Source organism: Pseudophryne corroboree, assembly GCF_028390025.1.
Source record: "Pseudophryne corroboree isolate aPseCor3 chromosome 3 unlocalized genomic scaffold, aPseCor3.hap2 SUPER_3_unloc_71, whole genome shotgun sequence".
Taxonomy (NCBI): domain Eukaryota; kingdom Metazoa; phylum Chordata; class Amphibia; order Anura; family Myobatrachidae; genus Pseudophryne; species Pseudophryne corroboree.
This window is the reverse complement of record NW_026967565.1, coordinates 433,132-442,497: the sequence shown is the minus strand read 5'-3', so window position 1 is coordinate 442,497 and position 9,366 is coordinate 433,132. Positions and strand designations below refer to the sequence as shown.

The following is a 9,366-nucleotide window of genomic DNA, read 5'->3' as shown; positions in this document are numbered from 1 at the left end:
TTCATAATCAGACCTGAATAGGTTAACATACCCTATCACCTAATACCCCCTCACCTGCCTCCAACCTCTCCTAATACCCCCTCTCCTGCCACCAACTTCTCTTAATACCCCCTCTCCTTCCCCCAACTTCTCATAATACACCCTCTTCTGCCCCCATCCTCTCCTAATACCCCCTCTCCTGCCCCCAACCTCTCCTAATATCCCCTCTCCTGCCCCCAACCTCTCCTAATATCCCCTCTCCTGCCCCCAAGCTCTCCTAATACCCAATCTCCTGCTCCCAAACTCTCCTAATACCCAATCTCCTGCCCCTACATTCTCCTAATACCCCCTCTTCTGCTCCCAACCTTTCCTAATACCCCCTCTCCTGCCCCTACATTCTCCTAATATCTCCTCTCCTGCCCCAACCTCTCCTGCCCCAACCTCTCCTAATATCCCCCTCCTGCCCCTGACACTCTCCTAATACCCCCCTCTCCTGCTCCTATCCTCTCAGGATGCCCCCTTATATGCTGCCCCTTAGAATTCTCCTAATGTCACCTCACCTGCTGCCCCTGACATTCTCCTAACGCCCCCTCACGTGCTGCCCCTGACATTCTCCTAATGCCCCCTCACCTGCTGCCCCTGACATTCTCCTAACGCCCCCTTCTCCTGCTGCCCCTGACATTCTCCTAATGCCCCCTCACCTGCTGCCTCTGACATTCTCCTAATGCCCCCTCACCTGCTGCTCCTCCACTTTCTACTAATGCCCCCCTCCTGCTGCCTCTGACATTCTCCTAATGCCCCCTCACCTGCTGCCCCTGACATTCTCCTGATGCTCCCTCATTTGCCACCCCCTGTCTGTCACCTGGTGCCCCTGGCATTCTCCTAATGCCCCCTCACCTGGTGCCCCTGGCATTCTCCTAATGCCCCCTCACCTGGTGCCCCTGGCATTCTCCAAATGCCCCCTCACCTGGTGCCCCTGGCATTCTCCAAATGCCCCCTCACCTGGTGCCCCTGGCATTCTCCAAATGCCCCCTCACCTGGTGCCCCTGGCATTCTCCTAATGCCCCCTCACCTGCTGCCCTCGGCATTCTCCTTATGCCCCCTCATCTGCTGTCCGTCTGTCATCTGCTGCCCCTGACATTCTCCTAATGCCTCTAACATTCTCCTAATGCCATCTCGCCTGCTTGCCCTGTCTATCACCTGGTGCCCCTGATATTCTTTTAATACCCCCCCATGCTTCCTCTGACATTCTCCTAATGTCCCCTCACCTGCTGCCCCATATCTGTCCCTGCTGCCTTTCTGACCTGCCGCTCCCTGTCATTCTCCTGTTGCCCCTTCACCTATCTCCTGCCACACCCCAGTCTTCTGCCACCAAAGCCATTTCTAGGGCTAGGCGATTTGTGCAATCGCACGGGGCGAATGCGGCTGCGGTCACTTTGAGACAGTATTCCATGTCTGGTTTCCGCATGGAATAATGTTGAAAGTGTCCCACCCAAAATGGCCACCGCCTCAGAGGAGACACTTCTGACGGTAGCTAGAGGAGATGGCAACCATTTTTGGAGGGACATTTAAAAGACTGGCAGACGCGAACAGCATCCCCACCTGTCTCTACTGCCGCTCTCATCCTCTAGATAATGGCTGCCGCTTCCCTTCCTCACCTGTCTCTCCTGCCGTCACCCTCCTCCATTTCCTGCCGCTCTCATCCTCCAGGTGATGGCTGCCGTATCCCATCTCACCCTGCAACCCCCCTTACCTGTGGCCCACTGCCACCACTTTCTGCTGCGACCTACCTGTCCCTTCCCAGTCTCCAGCCGCTCCCCACCTGTCTACTGTTGACCCCCTCACCTGCTCCTTTCCTCACCTGCTGACCATTGTCTCCTACCCCCCCCCCACACACACACACATTCAGCCCCCTGCCTTTCATTACCCCATCTCTACTGCAACCCCTCCTCACCTACCGGATCCCCCCATCCTACCACCTCACCTGCTGCCACCTGTCTTCTACAACCACCCTTTCCTGCTATCACCAGTCTGTTTCCCACTGACCCTACACCTGCCATCCCGTCTGCCCCTGCTGCCCCCTCACCTTCCGACAGCCTGTCTCCTGCTGCCATCCTTCTTGAGGTGAGGGGATCTGGGAGCGTCACAGTGACATCACTTATATCTATAGTAATAATACAGGGACATGACTGGGGAGGTGAGGGGGATCTGGGAGTGTCACAGTGACATCACTTATATCTATAGTAATAATACAGGGACATGACTGGGGAGGTGAGGAGATCTGGGAGTGTCACAGTGACATCACTTATATCTATAGTAATAATACAGGGACATGGCTGGGGAGGTAAGGAGATCTAGGAGTGTATGCAATGATATTTGGTGTCTCCCGCATTTCACAGGAATACACAGTAGTGAAGAAGGCGCCCAGCTATCCCCACGTGTCAGGAGGACCCAGAGCCCCATCCCGGTGCCTCCACCTCACTCACTGATACATGAGGGAGACAATGACCAGAAGATCCTGGAACTCACCAACAAGATCATTCAGCTGCTGACTGGAGAGGTGACTGCTGGGAATGGGACATTATACAGTAACACCAGGGGACGTGTCTGGGTGATGACTGGAGAGGTGACTGCTGGGAATGGGACATTATACTGTAACACCAGGAGATGTGTCTGGGTGATGACTGGAGGGGTGACTGCTGGGAATGGGGCATTGTACAGTAACACCAGGGGACGTGTCTGGGTGATGACTGGAGAGGTGACTGCTGGGAATGAGGCATTATACAGTAACACCAGGGGACGTGTCTGGGTGATGACTGGAGAGGTGACTGCTGGGTATGCGGCATTATACAGTAACACCAGGGGATGTGTCTGGGTGATGACTGGAGAGGTGACTGCTGGGAATGGGGCATTATACAGTAACTGGGGACGTGTCTGGGTGATGACTGTATCACTGTGTGTGTCAGGTGTCTATAAGGTGTCATGATATCACTGTCTATGTCTCCATGCAGGAGGTGGAGTGTATAGAGGAACACAGGGGTCTGTACAAGGACGTGATGATGGAGAATCACCGGCCCCTCACATCACTGGGTAAGAGGAAACTGTCATGTATTGTACAGGAGAGAGCAGGTATGGGGGCCCCTATATACACACATCACCTGATAATCACATATATACACTGTACATATAGTCACTGTGTGTCTCCTACAGATGGGCCCAGTAACAGAGATACCCCAGAGAGATGTCCCCGTCCTCTGTATTCCCAGGACTGTACAGAGGAGAATCACAGGATCCCACAGGAGGATCAGGTAGGTGGGATTTAGGGTCTCGCCAATATACCAAAGTGACTGTCACTATATGATCTGTAGAGGAGCTGTGTGTCTTATACACTGATATTATACCGTTTCACCTCGGTTTAATCTGACTGTATGCAAATGTCATTATAGTGTGTGTTTTTTTGTTTTTTTTCCTCTTGTGTCCTAGAGGATGCTTGGGTCCATAATAGTACCATGGGGTATAGACGGGTCCACCAGGAGCCATTGGCACTTTAAGAGTTTGAGAGTGTGGGCTGGCTCCTCCCTCTATGCCCCACCTACCAGACTCAGTTTAGAAAATGTTCTCGGAGGAGCCGGTCACAGCTAGGGGAGCTCTCCTAGGAAAATTGTATTTTCTTTATTTCAGAGTTTATTTTTTTACATGGAGGCTGCTGGCGACAGCCTCCCTGCAGCGAGGGACTGAGAGGGGAGGAGTAGTGTCCGCCCTGCATGGTTCTGCCCCTGCTGACTGGACGTTGAGCTCCAGCGGGGTCTGATCACGTCCCCCTGGCAGCCAGCTGCCACACCCTCAGGGAACTGAAGATGACGAGTGAGTCACTGTCCCCCCTTGCAAGCGGGGGGTCAGTGTGAAGAGGGCGGCTAGAGGGTAGGAGCGCGGTCTCAACTGCGCTCCTGGAAGTCTCAGCGGTACTGCGGTGAAGCCCTGGGCCAGCTTCGGACCCTAATCTGACCACAAGCAGCCTGTCGGGGGTCTGTGGATCCAGGCCAGCATAAATCCCTCCGGCCAGTATAATCTTCATTGAGCGGGAAGACATCGCCATTGAGGGGGCGGAGCTTCTCCTCAGAGCGGACCCAGCAGCGTTCAGCGCCATTTTCCTGCCAGTGGATGCCAGGTCTCTCCTGAATGACTCCAGCTATCTGCACGGTACCAGGGGGTTGTAGAAGGGAGGGGAGGCTGTATTATAGGCTGTCTCTCCTATTAATGGACACAGTCAGCGCTGGTTTGGGGTCTCCTTATACCTGTAATAGCGCTGTGTGTGGGTGGGCTCCAATCTCTGTGTCTCTTGGGGGGAAACTCCTTCTTCCAGTACCCTGTGTGTATGTGGGGTGTTTGAGGGTGTGTGACAACATGTCCAGGGACACTGTTTCATATGGTGCAGAGGATTTGTCTTCCCAGGAAGATCCCATGCCATGTAATCAGGATTGCACTGTTTTAGCGCAGATCCCAGCTAGAGAGCCGGAATGGTTAGCCTCTCTGAGGAGGACTATTTCCCAGATTTCTGATAGGGTTGCTAGGACTGAGCATGCCATTCAGGTCCTCCAGTCCTCTATGGTGGTGTGGTCTGATTCTGCCTCCTCGGGGTCCCCTGCGGTTCATTCTCATAAACGTGCGCTGGCATTTTATGCAGGATGACACGGACACCGACTCTGACGCTGCAGACGGTGACGGGGATGTATTGAGGGGGACGGCATCACTTGTTAAGAGGGTGCAGGTGATGATTGAGGCTGTTAGGGATGTTGTACATATTTCAGACACAGTTCCGGAACAGGTGGAGGAGGCCTTCTTCACAGATAATAAGAAGCCCCCCCTCACCTTCCCGGCATCCAAGGAATTGAATGCTATCTTTGAAAAGGCATGGAAAACTCCGGAAAAGAAATTCCAGATTCCCAAGAGGGTCTTGGTGGCTTTTTCCTTCCCAGAGGAAGATAGAAAGAGATGGGAGTCCCCACCGATGGTCGACGCCTCTGTCTCCAGGCTGTCCAAACAGGTGGTATTACCGGGGCCGGGATCTACCGCGTTAAAGGACCCGGCAGATCGCAAAGGTGGATGCTACACGAAAATCCATTTACACGGCTTCAGGGGCCATATTGCGGCCTACTATGGCCTGTGCTTGGATTGCTAAAGCTATTGCCAGGTGGTCAATCACTCTACAGGAGGAGTCATCTACGCTGGACAAAGGTGACGTTGTTTTATTTTTACGTAATATTCAGGATTCTGCAGGGTTCCTGGTGGATTCCATGAAAGACCTGAGTTCCATGGCTGCGTGGATCTCCTCCATGTCCGTCTCGGCTCGCAGGGGTCTCTGGCTGCGCAACTGGTCTGCGGACGCGGAATCCAGGAAGTGTGTGGAGAGCCTACCATACAAAGGTCAGGCTCTCTTTGGGGAGGCGCTGGATGCGTGGATTACCACGGCTACCGCGGGTAAGTCTCCTTTTCTCCCCTCAGTTGCACCGGCTACGAAGAAACCTTTCTCGTATGTCCTAGAGCAGGCATTCCCAACCACGGTCCTCAAGGCACACCAACAGTGCAGGTTTTAGTGATATCCAGGCTACAGTCCTAGAGGATGCTGGGGTCAGCAAAAGAACCATGGGGTTTAGACGGGATCCGCAGGAGACATGGGCACTTTAAGACTTTTAAGGGGCGTGACCTGGCTCCTCCCTCTGTATCCCTCTCCAGACTCAGTTTAGAATTGTGCCCAGTGAGACTGGATGCACTCCAGGGGAGCTCTACTGAGTTTCTCTGAAAAGACTTATGTTAGGTTTTTATGTTCAGGGAGGACTGCTGGCAACAGGCTCCCTGCTTCGTGGGACCTAGGGGAGAGAAGCAGAATCTCTTCCGTATAAGGGTGGTGTGTTTGGTGACGGCCTCACTGATTTAGACTCTACGGCTACCGCGGGTAAGTCGTCCTTTTTACCTAATGTTCCTGCGCAACAAAAAAAAAACACACCACTATTAAATGCAGTCCTTTCGGCCCAATAAATACAGGAGAGGCCGAGGTTCCTCCTTCCTTGCTACTAGAGGTAGGGAAAGAGGTAAACGAGCACCCGCCTCATCGAGTTCCCAGGAGCAGAAGTCCTCCCTGGCTTCTGCCAAATCCACCGCATGATGCTGGGACTCCCATAAGGGAGCCCGCACTGGTGGGGGCACGTCTAAAGCTCTTCAGTCAGTTCTGGTTTCGCTCAGGCCTGGACCCGTGGGTTTTACAAATAGTGTCCCAAGGGTTCAAACTAGAGTTTCAAGACTTCCCCCTCGCCGTTTTTTTTTTTTTCAAATCGGCCTTACCAGCTTCTCTTCTAGACAGGGAGGTGGTCTGCGGCGCGATACAAAAGTTGTATCAAAACCAGGTTGTGATCCCGGTTCCCCTGTCACAACAGGGAGAAGGCTTTTATTCAAGCCTATTCGTGGTCCTGAAGCCGGACGGTTCGGTCAGACCGATCCTAAACCTAAAATCTCTCAATTTCTACCTGAAGAAATTCAAGATGGAGTCTCTCCGAGTGGTGATCTCCAGTCTGGAGGAAGGGGATTTTATGGTGTCGTTGGACATAAAGGATGCCTACTTGCATGTTCCCATTTATCCTCCACATCAGGCTTACCTGAGGTTTGCAATTCAGGATTGTCATTACCAATTCCAGCCGTTGCCGTTTGGTCTGTCCACGGCTCCGAGGATTTTCACCAAGGTGATGGCGGAAATTATGTTTCTCCTCCGCAAGCAAGGAGTCACAATTATCCCGTACTTGGACGATCTCCTGATAAAAGCGAGATCAAGGGATCAGTTGGTACAGAACATTGCACTATCCCTGACAGTGCTTCAACAACATGGTTGAAGCACAGTTAATTTCCGACAACTTAGTTGGCGTTTTTGGGAATGATACTGGACACAGACCTGCAGAGTTTTTCTTCCAGTGGAAAAGGCTCTGGAGATTCAGGGTCTGGTCAAACTCATACTGAAACCAGCAACAGTCTCCATCCATCAATGCATTTGGTTGCTGGGGAAGATGGTTGCGGCCTACGAGGCCATTCGATTTGACAGGTTCCATGCCAGAGTTTTTCAGTGGGTCCTGTTGGACAAGTGGTCCGGATCCCACTTCCACATGCACCGGAGGATAATCCTGTCTTCCAAGACCAGAATCTCACTCCTGTGGTGGCTGCACAGCTCTCACCTCCTAGAGGGGCGCAGGTTTGGGATCCAGGACTGGATCCTAGTGACCACGGATGCAAGTCTCCGAGGTTGGGGGGCAGTCACATAAGGGGAAAACTTCCAAGGAAAATGGTCAAGTCAGGAAACTTGACTCCACATCAATGTTCTGGAATTAAGAGCCATTTACAACGGCCTTCTACAAGCGGAACGTCTTCTTCGCACTCTGCCCGTACTGATCAAATCGGACAATGTCACAGCAGTAGCATACATAAACCGCCAGGGCAGAACAAAAAGCAGAGCAGCGATGGCAGAAGCCACAAAGATTCTCCGCTGGGCAGAAAAGCATACAAGCGCTCTATCAGCGATATTCATTCCAGGAGTGGACAGCTGGGAAGCAGACTTCCTCAGCAGACACTATCTCCATCCAGAAGAGTGGGGCCTCCATCAAAAGGTCTTCACAGAAGTGACAAGTCTTTGGGGGGTTCCCCGTATAGACATGATGGCGTCTCGTCTCAACTAGAAGCTTCAGAGGTATTGGTCCAGGGACCCTCAAGCAACAGCAGTGGATGCACTGGTGACACCGTGGGTGTTTCAGTCGGTGTATGTATTCCCTCCACTTCCTCTCATTCCAAAAGTTCTAAAGAACAAAAGTTCGAGCAGTCCTCGTGGTCCCAGACTGGCCAAGGAGGATTTGGTACCCGGATCTTCGGGCATTACTTGTAGAAGATCCCTGGCCTCTTCCTCTCCGCGAGGACCTTTTGCAGCAAGGGCCGTGCGTGTATCATGACTTACAGCGGCTACGTTTGACGGCATGGCGGTTGAACGCCTGATCCTAGCTCGCAAGGGTATTCCCAGCGAGGTTATTCCCACTCTTATTCAGGCCAGAAAAGGAGTTACGTTGAAACATTACCACCGTATTTGGAGAAAGTATGTTTCTTGGTGTGAATCCAAGAAGGCTCCTACGGAGGAATTTCAGCAGGGGCGTTTTTTCCATTTTCTGCAAGCAGGTGTGGATGCGGGCCTAAAATTGGGCTCGATTAAGGTTCAGATTTCAGCCTTATCGGTTTTCTTTCAAAAACAATTGGCCTCCCTTCCGGAAGTTCAGACTTTCGTGAAGGGTGTGTTACACATCCAACCTCCATTTGTGACACAATGGGACCTTAATGTGGTGTTGCAGTTCCTTCAATCACGTTGGTTTGAACCCTTAGGGAAGGTGGAATTGAAATTCCTCACTTGGAAAGTGGTCATCCTGTTGGCCTTGGCATCCACAAGGCGGGTGTCTGAGTTAGCGGCCTTGTCTCAAAAGAGCCCTTATTTGATCTTTCATGAAGATAGAGCAGAGTTGAAAACTCGTCAACATTTTCTGCCGAAAGTGGTTTCATCTTTCCACATGAACCAACCGATTGTGGTGCCAGTGGCTACTGACTCTTTGGTTGAATCAAAGTCTCTGGATGTGGTCAGAGCTTTGAAAATGTATGTCGCCAGAACTGCTCCGATTAGGAAAACAGAGGCTCTGTTTGTCCTGTATGCTCCCAACAAGATTGGGTGTCCTACTTCCAAGCAGGCTATTGCACGCTGGATCTATAATACGATTCAGCAGGCTCATTCCACGGCAGGATTGCTGTTACCAAAATCGGTGAAGGCCCACTCTACTAGAAAGGTGGGTTCGTCCTGGGCGGCTGCCCGGGGAGTCTCGGCATTGCAACTTTGCCGAGCTGCTACTTGGTCGCCTGTCCCAGTGCGTACTGTATCTGCGGTATTCGATGTGGTTACACACTAGTTGTGTTTCACTTCTGTTCAGCATGTTGCTGAATTTTGTTCATGTCCGTTGACGTGTTCAGTTGAATGTCATGTTGTACGGCATGCTTAAGGCGTGAGCTGGTATGATGCTCACCATGGTTTAATAATTCTTTTCCTCGAAATCTCCGTCTCTTTGGGCACAGTTCCTATACTGAGTCTGGAGGAGGGATATAGAGGGAGGAGCCAGGTCACGCCCCTTAAAAGTCTTAAAGTGCCCATGTCTCCTGCGGATCCCGTCTATACCCCATGGTTCTTTTGATGACCTCAGCATCGTCTACGGACTAAGAGAAAAGGATTTACCGGTAGGTATCAAAATCCTATTTTTTCATCTACCACGTCACAGTCCTTTTGGCCTGCAAGGCCTAGAAAGAATAAGCCTTCGAACACCTTCT

General features: G+C 51.9%; 1 protein-coding gene across 1 annotated transcript in view; it reads left to right on the top strand.

Annotated features, from left to right (window-relative positions):
• Positions 1 to 3,199: 3,199 nt before the first annotated feature.
• Positions 3,200 to 9,366, top strand: part of LOC134984671 (zinc finger protein OZF-like) — a 52,853-nt gene continuing 46,686 nt past the window's right edge. The window contains exon 1 of the mRNA XM_063950199.1: positions 3,200 to 3,291. The gene's annotated coding sequence lies outside the window, so the exon portion shown is untranslated. The remainder of the gene's footprint in view (positions 3,292 to 9,366) is intronic.